General features: G+C 45.0%; 1 long non-coding RNA gene across 3 annotated transcripts; it reads right to left on the bottom strand.

Moving 5' to 3' along the window:
• Positions 1–1,486: 1,486 nt before the first annotated feature.
• LOC118173048 lies at positions 1,487–7,537 on the bottom strand. Of its 3 annotated transcripts, XR_004753978.1 has the most exons (6): positions 7,394–7,537; positions 6,475–6,592; positions 4,913–5,044; positions 4,255–4,294; positions 3,738–3,940; positions 1,487–2,177 (listed from the first exon to the last, which is right to left on the bottom strand). It is a non-coding gene; the product is annotated as an uncharacterized LOC118173048 (long non-coding RNA). The 3 variants fall into 3 exon arrangements; XR_004753979.1 differs by lacking the exon at positions 6,475–6,592; XR_004753980.1 differs by lacking the exons at positions 4,913–5,044; positions 6,475–6,592 and having other exon boundaries at positions 7,394–7,529.
• Between the last annotated feature and the right edge of the window lie 7,695 nt (positions 7,538–15,232).

The raw sequence follows: 15,232 nt of genomic DNA, 5'->3' as shown, positions 1-15,232 counted from the left end.
CCCCGCGGCGGACAGGGCCCCGCGGCGGACAGGGCCCCGCGGCGGACGAAGAGCTGACCAAGAGATGGGATGATTTCCTGCTGCCTTTGCATTCTTCTATCCCTTTTCACTCCTATGTGTGCACCTGTTCCAATAGCCCTGCAGCATACATGCAAAAACCCATACAGGCATCCAAGAGAATTCGTCACTGAGAGCCTGATCAGCTCCAACAATTAAGAGATGGGTCTTCTATGTGAAAATATAAATATAAACAATTCAGCAGTAGGAATTGTGGGCACTCCCGTAAGATGGCAAATGGCTAGTGAAAGCACAGAACAAAAATTGCACTGCCTCTTCTGCCTGGAACAAGCAGAGGAGGTTGAACCAATTAGTTTGCTTTCCTGCCTGGGGGAGGTGATAGAGCTGCAACCACACTTTTTTGTTTTAAGGGAAAGTATAGTAAAATGGCATCACTCAAAGTCATCCTATATCCCTATAAGGGCTATTCAGCAATAATCACTCAAACCTTCCTTTTTTTTTTTCCTTGCAGTTCTTTCCTCTCTCTCCAGTAATTTTTGTTTTTAGTAGAACTTGAATATGGAAAAAACAACCCCCAGAGCCAGAACTGGAAGGAATGGATCTCATCATACTTTCAACCTAAAGAATATGGGTAGCTTAATATACTGGAGTTACTCCCATAACTTCAAGGCCTGTTGCCATAAAAAACAACAACAACAAAAAAAAAAACACTGCTGCTGGGTTTGTTTGGTGTTAAAGACTCAGCCAGTCATAGGGAAAGTAACAACAGTGAACAACCCTAACATCCTTGAAAGGGTAATGGAGAGTATTTATTTTTAAATAAATCCCCCTGTATTTGATTATTTTTTTTTTAAATAGAGAAATAAGCTCATTGTATCAGTTTTCATAAAGAAATCAGTTTAATGCCTGGAATTAGGTTTTCTAAATAACATACTGTAATACAGATGTCTCATTGTCTACTATTATCTTACTTGGCCCATCCAAGTTCAGCTGCATAACTTAAATTGTGTGGATCCAATTTTCAATACATGGCTGTTTGTGAAAGCTTCCGTTTTCCTATTCCTTGGCACTAGCAATTTTCCCATTTGCTGATTTAGATCCTTTTCTCAGTGTAGTCAATAGTTTATTGACTAGAGGGACACTAGGATGAGGTCCAGGGAGCATGCCTATTCTGGTATTGACTGTAAAGTGTATTTAACAGTTATATATTAATAACAAAGTGTTATTGCCTCTTAAATCTGTGCAACAGAACAAATTAGAGAGCAGATCAATTCCTAAAAATTACTCAAGTACTGTTAGAACATATGAAAAGATGAATCATTCTGGTATCTCAAATAGTCAGGTAAACAATGGGGTTTCCCCCAGTGTTTTACCACTACCCTCCCAAAATACAGTCACGCAGGTTTTGCTCACTGTAGCTCTTGGTGCTATATGGGAAATAATTATCAGTTTAAAATGCCATTTTTGAGAACTGCCTTTTTTGAAATCCTGACACGTTACAGCTTTAAAGCCTGGAACTGTTTTCTTTATACAAAAGGCCTTGAACTCTCTCCAGGCAGACTACTTTCATATCCTCTTGGATGGAACACTTTCATATCCTCTAAGCTCATATATTTCATGGTAATAAGCTGTGGGATTTAGCTGTGCTGTGACAACATGCCTACTCTTTTACCTAGCAGAATAAAGAGCTTTCCTAGCAAAAATAGTTAAGATAAAGTGGTTTACATAATACTTGCAGCTAGCAGGGCATTCACTTTTTTGTTACTGAGGGTGGGCTTCCAAGGCTTCAAAGGTGACTACTTAAGAATGACACTGTCATCCTATCTTGACTGTGAAGCTTTCCTAGGCTTCTTTGATAAATAATGAACTTACATCGAAGTTCAGTTGAGGTCCATATGCAGATACCTGAATTATCCTGACATGACATCCATACATATTTCAAGTCTTTTTTTTTTTTTTTTTTGCTTTTATATTAATCTAAGAAGTTACCCAAGGCCACATTGGAGTTGAAAGCCAGGATTCTTATTAATCAGACTCAGATGGGACCATGCTGGGCTGCAACACATGAATTGCCAGCTCCTTGCTCCATTTGCAGCACTCATCCAGGCTTCAGCCCATCATTTTCATGTTGCAGCCATGAGTTTTCTCACTCTGTCCTCCTTAGAGGAATGTGAGAAAAAAACAAAAAGAGGTCAGCAATTAGCTACTTGGAGATAGTGTGATCAATTTAACTTACAGCACATTGTGAAAGACAATGCAAAATCCATCAACTCAGTAAAGGAAATGATAAGGTCTTCCAAAAGACTGCACAACCCGCAAGCCAAGATGTTGACCTGGTATTTGAGGGAATGGAAAGCTCTTCTTTTGAGGCCTTATCTCAAAGGTCAAACTACTTATCCCAGAGGATCCCTCACTAAAGTAAGGTGCAAAGGTATCATCTTGTAAAGTAATAATGTGCCTTGAAAACCAAAGCTTGCTGACCAGCCTGAAAGCAAGTCTACCAACAATTGCAGGTGTGGCTGGGTCAGCCAGGGCTTTGCATGCCCATCAACTCCTTGCAGAGTCTTCAGGCCCTCAGCAGCCTCACCAGTCCCTCTCAGGGTCTGACTTTAATAATATTCCTCCACCTGCTGGGAAACAGAGCACCACTCCTACTGCCCTGTGCACACCAGAAGGCAATGCTTGTCAGCCATACAAGCAGTGCTGAATTGAAGGGCAGGGAGCATCAGTTATGGTGGTCATTACTTTTTTCAGTTCCATCATGCTTGCTTGTCAGAGGCAGGGAGAACACTCAGAGCTCAGTTCTTTTACTGATATTAGCAGTATAAACACAAAAAGTAATTTTAATGCCACTTTTCAGAGACCATTCTCATTTCTAGCATGCGCTGCTCAGGCAAGATCTCAGGGCAGTCTCTTATTCACCATTCTCTTTATAGTTCAAGCAGTGGGAAATTAGTTTTCCTCTATTTGCCAAAGAAAATAGCAAGTGTTCTTCAGGGATCTGATAAGACAATTAAGTACATTTTTTTTTAGTAGCTAGCATATCTGTTCACTACAGATAAAAGATTCAGATCTTTATAAATAAGGATTGTAAAAGTTCAGATCCAAATAAAGATTCATCTTTTTATCATGAAAAGTTTTAAATCCAATTCTACCATAGTCAATAAGAAACGTCCCTTTGAGGCAAAGGGAGTGCTGGGAGAAAATTCACTAAAAGACAGTCACTTCTCCACTGAGCAGTGGAGAGCAAACTGTGGGGCACAACTTAATTCTTTCAGTGACAAAAATACCAACGCTTGGGAAAGCAAAAGCATGCATTTGCTGAGGTTTGCTTCCGTCTACTAATGGTAATATTGTCTTCTATATTTTCTACAGAGTAGATAGGCAGACTAATGATCCTGGCATTACGGGCTTCCAGTTAAGAGTAATGAACCAAGACATGCACACATACACAGACATAATATATTTACTACGCAATCTGTTGTACATGCTTATAATTTGCCTCTATAATACAGGTATTTGGCTAAACAGAGGTAGACCTGGAAATAGATACCACACACATGCTTGTAAGTATAGTGCATCTGTTTCCTTTAACATACAAAAGCCTTACCTTCCAGACAGAGGCCAGGCTCAGCTCCCTGTCTCATTGTTCTCCTCTGTCTAAAGCTGAAGTGTGGGATTAGTTCCACTCTCCGAATTCAATGCATAGCTAAGCTCACCTGATGTGACTTGAGGACAGCTACCCAGCAGGGAGGTTTGAAACCTAATAGTGGAACAAGAACAGGGAAACTCCCCAGCGACTACAGTGCACCAGCGTGTGAAAGCTGGAGCTGTCATTTCAACAGCACATCAATATGCGAGATGTGGACTGGCTCTTGGCAAGTGTGCCCGACAGAACGAGCTACAGTTCCAGGAGAAGAAGCTTGAACAGTAAGGGAAGGAAAAAAAAAAAAAAAAAAAAAACACATTTTGGAAAATTAGCTTGATTGGGAAGTTCACGTTACAAAGTTTGGGATTTGAGGCTTTCAAAAGCGGTTTGTGATCCCCCTAAAAGAATCTTTGTTTTGTTTCGTAAATGCTAAGGAATAAAGAGTGGGGGAAGTAGCAATGACAAAAAGGAGATAAGCCAACTCTAAGGGCAGTGGGAAGCTGTGAAGGCTATGCTGCAGTGCTCCACATTCAAACAGCTGTGGCCATAAATCAACTTTGGCACCCCTGTCCCTTGCCAGACCTCACCTGGTATGTCAGAGGAGGATTCAGTGCCTTTTCTTTCACTCTGAAAGACAAAATAACAGCGTAGGAATGCCTTGCAGAGACAGAATTTGTTTCTTACAGCAGTGATCTCACTCAAGCCTCTCCTTCACCAAATAAGTCCATAGAGCTCTCTGCATGCATCAACATTTCTGTTAAATCTGTCAGCACAACAACCCAAACATCCTCCCCTTCAGTGAAACTCTTGCCAACAGGACTTGGCTGTTGCATGCCAGTGATTTTAGTTCACTCAGACACAAGGGGCTGATGTGGATCCCTGGGCAGTCAAAGAGCCATGTCACCAATTCTGTGTCCTAGACAGGAACTCCCAGGCAGGATGCCGGGCTGGTGTCAGTGGGATGCCTCCTGCTGTCATCCCATCATCTAGGTGACATGGAGATAACACTCCTGAAGGTATCTATACATTACCATGTCTCAGAAGAGAGTCAGAAGGATCTTTCCCTTCACTGGGCTTACTTTTTGCTGACACTAGATGGGTGTACTCAGTAGTTCCTGTATTAATGTCACACCATGCTTTTAGGGATCGTGACTGTGCCTACATATACCCTTCAGAGGTTCTCATCAGTTTTGCCTACAGTTTTTTCAGTGCTCAATAGCTGCTGTTGTTCACATTCAGCCTTACCTGCACTTTTCTACCAGCCCACTTCACAGCAGGGTGGGCTTGCAGGTAGTTGGTCATAATGACATGTAAACTTCAAGGTGAACTTCTGGGTTGTGTTAGAATTCCAGCAGAAAACAGGTTGCTTTTTGCAGACTGCATTCAGAGAGATACCATGAGCTATATCCAAGGCTATATGCTGTCTTTTTATAATACTTTTAATGAAGCTCACACACATACACCAGTGAGTTCCAACCTATAGCTTGCCCATCTTCACAAAGCTGCTGCAAGGATGGTTGTCCAGTAAATTAGTTGCTTTAATAAAGATTGTGTTTCCCTTTAGAAACTTGGCCTGGCTAATATGCCTAATCTCTACTCACCACACCAGTACTAGTTTGATAACTTGAACAACTTTTAAGCATTTTTTCGTATCTCTAATGCAACTCTTTTTTTTTCCTCTCCAAAAACTGTTGCTGCTTTGCATTGCCCAGGGATGGTAGCATAAAAAAAAACTGCAGCCCTGCATCTTCCAAGGTTAACATTCCCATCTCACTTTGCTCTGAGCCGGACCTTCAGCTTTTACCACTATTCTGTTGATTTTTAGGCCAAGTATTTCTGATCTATGGCTGTGCACTTCAGCATCATTTCAGAGCCATAACAGAGTTTTGCTGTTTTACGCCAGTGAAGCATCCTATCCTGAAGGCAAAGCTCAGGAGAACTCCAGCAGGTAATGAATGCAGTCCAATTTCTAACCGATAATATTCATTTCAAGGCCAGGATCTTTCAAACTCCCTGTGCTGCTGCACATTACCTGCCAAACCTTCCCACACTTGCAGACTGGAACCAGAAGAGTTGATTAGAGATAGTCAGTAAATAACATAGGATGGAAACAAATTTGGTAGTAAAAAGACCCTTGAGAGTTTAGAAGAAAGCTCTATAGCCTTTCAACTTATTCATGATTTACTAGGAAGCGGTATAATAAAGCAGGCCTAAGAACTAGCTAAAATGCTTCTTAGGCCAAAATATCCCAATTTAAGTAGTGAAGTTGTATACTGAAAGTCTGGGGAACTGTTTAAAGTAAACTAAAAAAAAAAAAAGAGACTCTCCCTTCCCCCAACACCAAGTCTTTGATAAAAAAAAGGCAACAAAAATGCTAATCTTTGCTGTTAAGCAGAAAGACTTTAAAAGTGGCTAACAAACACCATGAATTATTCAGGGCTGGGTTACTGCTATTCTACATACACCGCTTCAGAACGTGAGCTCAAAGCCACACAAGCAAAATCAATTCTGTGAATGCTACAGTGATAAAATAAATTAAAATAATCTACTTTAATTGCATTAACATAATCTATCCTCCCTCATGTGTAAGGAGATGTAACTTAACTCTCCAAAAATGAAGGGCTGATCCCAATCTAAATTAAACAGGTTTTATATACTATGCTACCTCAGTAGCACAAGTATTACTGTATTTTCTGTAGGTATGGTCAGAAACAGCCCCATTCTCCAATCTAATATTGGCCGAACACCCAAGAGTATTGGATATCAAACATCAGAAGAACCCACTTAAAGTTTTCAGTCACCACCACCTTCCCTAAATCCAGAAGAAACTTTGACTCCTTGTAGGCCAAAGACCACCCCAGTTGCTTTCTGGGTTGCTGCTATAGACAGCCAGGTTGGAATAAACATACCCAACATCTGGCCATGCTATAGAAGTGTTCAAAGAGCAGAATATCAGTGGGACAGGGCAAACTTTAGCCCTGCTAAACCCAGGGATGTAGATATGCAACAGTCTGGGGAACTGCAAGGCAGGCAGAGTAGGCCAGGATGCAGCGCCTCATCAGCACCACCTCAATGCTGTTTGCAGCATGCTTGTTACGGGCGCTCAAGGTCACCAGAGCTCTGGGAAAGCTTGAAAGAGAAATATAGTGCGTATCTGACACAAAGGGGAACACACAGGCCTGCGGCCACCCAGAGAGCCTGTCCCAGAGCAATTGCCTGGAACTGAGACCCCAGAAGGGAACCTGTGGGTTAAAGTTGCTGTGTGTGGTTGGGAGTAGGAAGACCTCAGTAGCCTCCACATGTCTACCATTGAGCCAGCTTCCAGCCTGGGGGCTTGCTGAGGGGCATTGGGATACCTTTGGTTCCCCTATATCTTTGCCACTCGCCTACAGGTCCTCTGCAGCCCTTTTGTAAAGCCTCTGGCCTGTTTGGTTCTCTACAGAGTTCATTCTGGAAACATACACAGCCTTATTTGGGGAATCAGGAATTCATTAATAAACTTTTTTAAAAAAAAAAAAAAAAAAAAGTGGCTGCACCTGACTCAGCACCTTAGAAGCACAAGGTAGAGAGGAGGGCAGTGAGGGCCACACAGAAACATACCAGCCCAGCTCCATGCTGCTGAAGTCAGCACTCCTAAAAACAGTCACAGAGATTTTGGTACACATTAGTAGCTCTGCAAGGGACTAGCCTTTACCCAAACATGCAAAGAGTACTTCTAGGACTTACCTTATTTTGTGATTCACAGAGCACTGCAACACTAGCATCAGGAATTTCTGGGGGGCAGGAAACCCCCCTTTAATACATCTACACAGCTGTGAACATAATCTCAGGGGAGACGACTCATTGATAGTCTCACAAGGAAAATCACCTGATGCTGCAAATCATCAGGTTAATGAAGGAGCCAGTGTGGTAGCGAATGGCAATACCATTAACTGCGCAGCTGTATGCAATGATTTCTTTTCTGTCAATGAGTTTTGGGAGGGGCTGGAAAGTAGAAAAACACTCAAAGAGAAGCTCAGTTACAAAAATCCAAAGGTAAAGTTTCCAATTAAACACATAGCAGTCAAGTTAAAATTATAGGTGACAATTACTGTAACTTGATTAGGCACAATAGCAAATTCACTTCCCTAAATCACTTTCACAACTCTCCTAGGAGGTCTGAAAGATGTAGTATATGAGGTTCATTTAATTTCTAATGTAGTAATTATCACTACTGAATAAAAAAAAATAGCGGTGACAGACCCAGGAAATAAATTTAGCACTTGAGGTTTTAATAAAATTTTTATGTGCAACCCCGTTGGTTAGAAATTGTTTAATCAATCTTATCTGGTTCACAGCCTTTCTGCTGAGCTTTCGCTTCATGTTATTACAAGGCAATATGCTGCAGCACCTTCTTAGCATCCCAGGCTGCAAAGCCTGAATGCTATCGCTATCCAAAGCGATATGCTCCTGTTGGAGATGTGAATGCCCACAATTTTGTTCACGTGCTGCCAGTTGTTTTCAGGTTATGCAGCTGGTCGTAGGTGCTGGTAACTTGAGAGCAGGGCCCAGCCCACTCTGACTGGCTGCCACGATGGGGTCTCTGCTCTAGATGGGAAATTATTTCTGTGACAGGGATATCTAAGGAGCTTCATCAGGTTTTCAAGATGTTAGTATGTAGGAGATGCTGCCAGTCCTTTCTGAAGGAGCTTCATGCTCCCAGCTTTAGCGTAACACTTCTAAAGGCATCCATTCTGGCTTCTCCAAGTGCTAGAGCAGTGGTTTGCACAGGGGCAGAGGATGGTGATAAAGAAACGAAGTCCATGATCCACAGCTACTGGAGTTCCTGAAATTTTCCTGACTCAAGATTTTGCTTAGATTTTGAGCTTGCCTAAGCTGCTAGCACAGGTAGAGAGAAAGAGCTGAACCCAGACCTCCTGTCCTGCTATTTGCCGTGTCACTGCCCTGTGTAAATTAAGCTGAAATGGTTTATTTCTGATTGCAAGCCAGGGCAGCTCGAGTAGCAGGGAGGTTAAAATGCAGTTATTAGTATATAAGAGAGAAAAAGGTCATTAGCTGGAATCCTGGCCTGTTTTTAGTATTTCCTTTATTTAACCTAAATAGGCCATCTCCGCTGCTGAACAAAATTACTCTCGCTGCCAGGCTGTTTAAAATGCTCACGGTTTTAGAGTGCCACAAATTACATAGTGCCATTTTAGTTGGGCGTTGGTACCATTCAGAAATGAGCATGGCTGGGCAGAAAGTAATCCAGAAGGTGCTGCAGGCAGTAACCACTTTGCTTTCTCCAGTTTTATCCATCAGCAATGTGGACTCTCCCCTGTAATGGGATTTAACTGGGCTCTGGCTCCTTGCTGGCACTCTCTGCCCAAACACACATCAGTCACTCAAGTGTTTTGGATTTGGTTTTCTGTTTGCAGTTAGTACACTAATAATTTCTGGAGTGACCCAGTGGTGAACAGGTAAATTGGTAGCTCCCAAATTTATATAAAAATCAATAAATATTTAGGCATTAGCATTTAAGAAAAAAAAATAATTTAGGAGATTAAAGCACTACAACACAGTCATTTGAAGTGAGAAAATAAACTGCTGACCAGAGAATTAATATAACTGTCATCAACTGATTTATTTATATATATATATATATAAATGTTGGAGTAAACACTGTTTCCCCTGATGTGTGTTGTAATGGTTCATAACCTGTCCTTAAATCCCCCATGGTCTCTGTCTGCAAAGGTTTGCCTGGTGAATGCCCACCAAACCCCACAGCCTGTGGCCTCCTGACCCAGCCTTTGGTCTCTGCCCGGGCTTCAATGCCAGGTCTGGTGGGGACATTGTGGGCAGGGCCAGGCAGCAGGGGCAGTGATGGGACTCACACCGTGGCACAGAAATGATGCAGCCAGCACCATCCAACGTCTTCCAAAACATCTTGAGACCAGAGGGTCAAAGATGCGGGATGCCACAAGTCCTGCGTGATCAACCGGGAGCACCTCAGAAAGCGGGTGATCGGAGTTAGCAGTTGCTTTAACCAGGAACCCCAAATCCCCATGACCTTCAGAAATCCCAGTCGTTGCTTTCACCTGTCAGTGCAGCACCAAAGCCGTGACAAAAATGATTAATTAAAGCACAGCCCAAGATATGAACGTTCTCTCTTGCCTTTTAAAGTTGGAGTCAGGGTGTCGTTTTGACACACCAAGGACTCCAGCGTACAGACCCCGGGCACAGTTACATTCTGACAGCCCATATGGGCAGGTTGCTGAGGGAGCACAGAGGGAAGCTGTCCTCGGAGTAGCCGGGATGCCGAGAAACCCTCGTCTGCATCTTCTTTGGGAGATGCTAGGATCCGAAGGCCACTGCTGCCATCTGGTGTCACTGTCACCAGCCCGGCAGGAGTGCAGGCAACAGGAGTGAGTGCAGCAGGCTGGGGGAATGAGAGGAGACTCGGGCCCAGATGCTGAGGAAGGACAAAGTCTTCCCTGGCAAAGGATGGCCAGCATCCAGCATCCAGCTCCAAGACCTTTTCAGACCAAGAGATTTTTCAGGCCTGCTTTCCTCCCTTTGCCACTGCGCTGCTGCCTTCCAGGCTGCTGGAGCAGTGCGTGTGACACAGAGCCTGGATTTGAGGCAGCACCTGGGGGCTGAGCAGGGTGCTGGGCTCCCCCCAAGACCCTCCGGCTATGGGATCCCGGCCCCAGCACCGGGTGTTGCCCTGCTCCCTACAAGACCTCCCAGACACAGCTGCCCACAGTGCTGGGTGCTTTGGACCCTGCCGGGGGACATCATTGACATAAATTAGGTGACCATCTGCAGATGTCTCGTGTGATTTTGCCTGTCATTGATGCATCACTGTGCATATTTTCATCCACTTAACTCCCAGGAAAACAAAATAGATGGCAGCGATCTGGGAGGAGGCTGCTGTGCATTTGCTGTCAGCATGAGAGCTTGCAGGGCTGTGGCCTAGAGCCGCGTGTGCATTTCTCCATGGGAGTTACCCCTTGTGCACCAACACGGATCCTGGGGAAGGGTCAGGTCCTGGGAGCACCAGGGACCCACTCTGTGGCCCACGGACCTGCTGGCTGTGGGCATCAATAAGCCCTGGGTGCCCCAGAGAGCTCACCCCGTCCTGCTGCCTGAGGGCGAGCCAGGCTAGCAGGGCTGATGTGCTCCTGATTTATGAGGAGTGTTTCCAGCACATGAAGGAGTGATTTATTTCAAAGAGATCAGTGACAAAGGAGACGGCGTGCCTCTTGTCACTGCAGAGGACAATCTCCCGTGGCATGGGCAAGTTACCGAGCAGACGCCGCTCCTGGATGCTGAGAGACCCAGGCCACAACACGAGAGGGGAGGGTCCATGGCCTCCCATTCCCTCAGGAGACAATTATATCCAGCAGATAATCAGGCCAACAAGCCCAGGTGTAAATTTAAAGTGATGCCAATAGAAGGACTCACTCATCACAGTCCCTTTTGCTGTCAGCAGTTTGGAAAGCCGCAGCTTCTAGCCGAACTGCCTAGCACTAAAAGCAGCTAAATCAATTCACCAGCAATTACAGATCCAGGGCACAGATTTGCAGCAGGAGAGGCGCTCAGGGATCTCTCCTGAGGGACAGTGCTAAAGCTAAGTTTAAGGATATTTCTGAAGTGTTATTTCTTAAGTGCTCTTCTCCTGGATGCCCACTCCCAGGCCTCCCAGCCTGCCCAGCAGCGATGCACGCCTGTGTTACACCCTGCAGACATGGGCTTGGCTTTACACAGTGTGAAGAGACCCCAAAATTGTCAGAGGGTGAAGAATGGGGATTAGGATGTTTTGTGGGAAGAGCTGTGTTCAGTTCCCTGCTTTGACAAGAGCCTCCTTTGCTATTTGGAGCAAGTGACACGGACAGTGCCTAGAAGCCCCTGACTGTCACCGTGTCACCTCTCCGCAGCCTCAGCCCCGGGGCCATGGCTGGGAAATGAAATCCCCCTGCAGGAGGGTCCCTGATGCTCATCTCGTTGTGGGACTCAGGTGCAGTGCTCATGGGGCACTGGCACCCTAACTCAGGATGCAGGCGGGTGGGGGGATGGGAGCAGCAAAGAGCCTGGTGCAGATGGTTAAACCAAGGAGTTGCTTCTGGAAAAGAAGAAAATATTTCCTGGGAAAGTCACGCAGATAGAAATAGGGCTTTGCTTCCATTCCCTAGCTATCTCCTGTGTCATCCCAGATCTCAGTGTGGCCAGTGCTCTGCAGCATCCCCACGCAGGGGGCTGAGCCCCCACTGGTGGGGCAGGATGGGGCAGCAGTGCTCACCCCTCTGCTGAGCCCCCCACACTCATCTGAGCCAAGGAGCCCCCAGAAATAACCACAAATTTTGCTGCAATTCCTGTTCTTTAGGCGCTGCCCCATAAAAAAGATCTGCAAGTTAAGCATGAAATAAAGCCCGCAGGAAGGGAATAATCATTATTTGATCAGCTCCCGGGGTATCAAATAGCAGTAAATTGAGCTTCAGTTAATAACCAGACAATTTTCAGTGTCATACTGCTACATTTTCAAAGCTAATTTAACTATTCCATTAAAAAATGAAAACATATTCAAATTAAAACACCCATAAGATATGAAGGGGGGGGAGGCCTCACTGGAGAGAGGACCTGAAACGCATCAGGCTACAGTTCCCTTAACTGACCATGACAGTCGAAGATGAAATAGAAATTTCTGTACCAAACAGGAACACAAAGGAGAGCTGACCTTTGATCAAATGTCTGTTTGTAGTTTTGACAAGGAAATTTGCATTAAAGGAATTTATGCTGGACACTTACATGAGAAGTTAGCCCCCAGCATGTAAAGGAAAGGAGAGGTCAAACCATCCTTAACCGGCCTGTCAGATGAAAGCCGCGCTCTCCTCGCTGCATAGCTATGGGAAGTTTGAGGCCGCTCAAGCTCTCTGTCTAATGCCCAACACTGCAGGTTTTGCGAGGAGAGCTTTCAAAGCAGTATTTATTCAGGGCTGGGCAAGCCCGTTTCAGGCAAACATATGCATTCGTGCACAAAGCAAACCCACTTTTAACACGGCAGCAGAAGGCATATAAAAGAAATCAAAAAGCGCCAGCTACTTTGAATATTGGAGCTGCAGGCTTGGCTGATCCTCCTTGTTTTCCTGAAAAATAAATAAATAAATAAATAAATAAAATGGAAAGAAGGCTGAGAAGGGAAGGCTGGGTGTGCATGGCCCTGGAGCACCGGGTTGTAAGGGGCTGCCCTCAACAGCAACGTGAGCTCGCAGCAGAGGAGCCCTGCCTGCAAGGTGGCAGGTGCTGAGACACTCAAGGAATATCAGTCGAACAAAGTGTTTTGAGGTGCTTGTATAAATAACCAAAGGAAGTCATGGAAATCCAAAAGAACAGTGAGATTTTGTTTTCCTTTTTTCTTGTCAGAAAAATTCCTGCTGCTTATTTGAACACCGCAAATTGCACAATACCAGTCCTTTTTTAAACAGGTTTTTACAAACGATCCTGCACTGTGTGGCTAAGAGAATGACCATGTTCCTTAGGCAGAGGATGCCCAACACATGGGATAATCTCTTGGATTGTCTCATTTCTTCCTTAATCTTATTTCTTTAATATTTCTGAGGTTTCCCAGACATTCACATTCTTGTTGTTTCCTCTTGCTGTGGTTTGGGTTTTAGTTATAGGTTTTGTTGTTGTTGTTGTTTTTCTGTTGCTTAATATGTGTGCAGTCCCAAATCCTTCAAAATTATAGGAGTTTTTTTACCAAGTTTCAGTCTGAATCAAGCATCTAGGTCGGTCACCAGCATATCACTGTCAGCACAGGGCCCTTCCTTCCATTGTAGGGCTGGGACACCAATACCACATTGACCCTTTCAAAGAATTTAGGCAATAGATAGTGGATGCATGCTGGTAACAGGAGCACATGCACGCTCGTCGGGGGGGCTGTCACAATATTAAATTACTGTTTAGGAAGTGGAGCGAAGTGCTTCTGCTGGGAACAGGTGCACAGCCCAAATGCTCTCGTGGCATTTAGGTTAGGAAAGGAAATCTGGTAAAAAGCTTACAGAAAAATCATTTCCAGCACACAGAAAGAGCGAGGCCGGGCTCGTGACTAAATTAGTGATTAATTAAATCTCAGAGGGAAGGATCCGAGCTGCGCTCCCCAAGAGCAGCACAAGCAGACGTCCCTTCACCATCCTCTTTCTGCTGCTCCCTTAAAAGCAAGACTTCAGCCGAGCAGCTCCAACGGCTCTTGCGTCTGCTTGGGAACTAGGGGCAGCGTGTTTCGAGCAGATATCTGGATTCCTGTGAGCTACAGCACTCCATGCCAGGGAGGAATCCTGTTCTCAAGCCCCAGCTGTCAGAGCCACCACACAAGAAGGCAACCCATGCCCCACTCCACCTGCTTCTTGACCCCGGGACAGGGCTTTCCATCCTGTGGCCTCTGTGCAGGAACCCCAGGGAGGGTGTAAACAGTCCTGGAGACAGCCGGTATTCAGCCCAGTGAGAGCTTTTCAGAAACCCCAGGGCTCTTAGTGATTGCTGGAAATCACCTTTATTACAGCAGAGGAGTCTCCACCTGCTCCCGCAGGCTTGGACATGCTCAAGGGCAAAGGAAGCCACATCCTGAGTGTCCTGAATCACTGCAGTTGATTCCCTACCATAAGCAAGAGAGAAACTTAGGGGTGAGAAATTACCGCAGTGCTTGGAAGGCAAAGTCCAAGTTTAATGGCTAAAACTTGTCCATAATAAATGCATTTCCACCCTGGCTCCTGACTATGAGCTAAAAGCAGCCAAAAACAGCTCGTGAATTATTACTTGCTGGCCTCTCTGGCCAAAGACCTTGCTGTTGCAGGAAAGCAAAACCATCTGGAGCAGAAGGCTGGGTAGGGTAAGGCTACCCAGGGCTAGCCCAGCCTTCTGAAAGGAGCCATATAAAACCACAGGAAAAGAACATTAAAAAATGTTCTGCTTGGAAAATAAAATAAAATAAAATAAAAAGCCATCCATGTTTAGGACATGCAGCAGAGTGTTTCACCCTCGTAGGCAGGTGGAACTGGAAGCAGGCTTTGCCTGCAGTGCTCTGGGGCCATGAGCAATGTCCCCTGGTTGTTGTGGCCAGCAGTCGCCCTCGCTGGAGGTTCCTGCCCAGGCTATGTTACATCGCTGTTAATTAGGGAGCAAGATGCCAAGTTGTAAAAATCCAGATGTTCAAATAATGTGCACACACAGAGCCTCAGCCACTAACTTTTTGCAAACCAAGGAGCACAGCAAAAGCAAAGCTTTTCTGTCAAGAGTAGCTGAAGTGAAATCAGAGCGCGAATGGCTCAGGCAACTTGTGCTCGAGTTTAAAAGCAAAGGTGCTCAAACACCAGATTGCAGCTAAGGGGAAATGGCCACCACTGCTGCAAATGTGGTGGAAGGGGCTCCTGCAAACGCGGGGCAGTTTCCAAGGGCTGAGCACAGACAACCCTCCTCCATCAGCAGCAGCCCTGCGGCTGGTGTGCACAGAGCAGTTTCTTTTTGGAAGTGGGCTCAGAGCAGTTTCTTTTTGGAAGATGAGCCAACCTAACCCTCAACATCCAGATA

The sequence above is a fragment of the Oxyura jamaicensis genome, chromosome 12 (genome assembly GCF_011077185.1).
Source record: "Oxyura jamaicensis isolate SHBP4307 breed ruddy duck chromosome 12, BPBGC_Ojam_1.0, whole genome shotgun sequence".
Taxonomy (NCBI): Eukaryota; Metazoa; Chordata; class Aves; order Anseriformes; family Anatidae; genus Oxyura; species Oxyura jamaicensis.
This window is presented reverse-complemented; position numbering and strand designations above follow the sequence as displayed.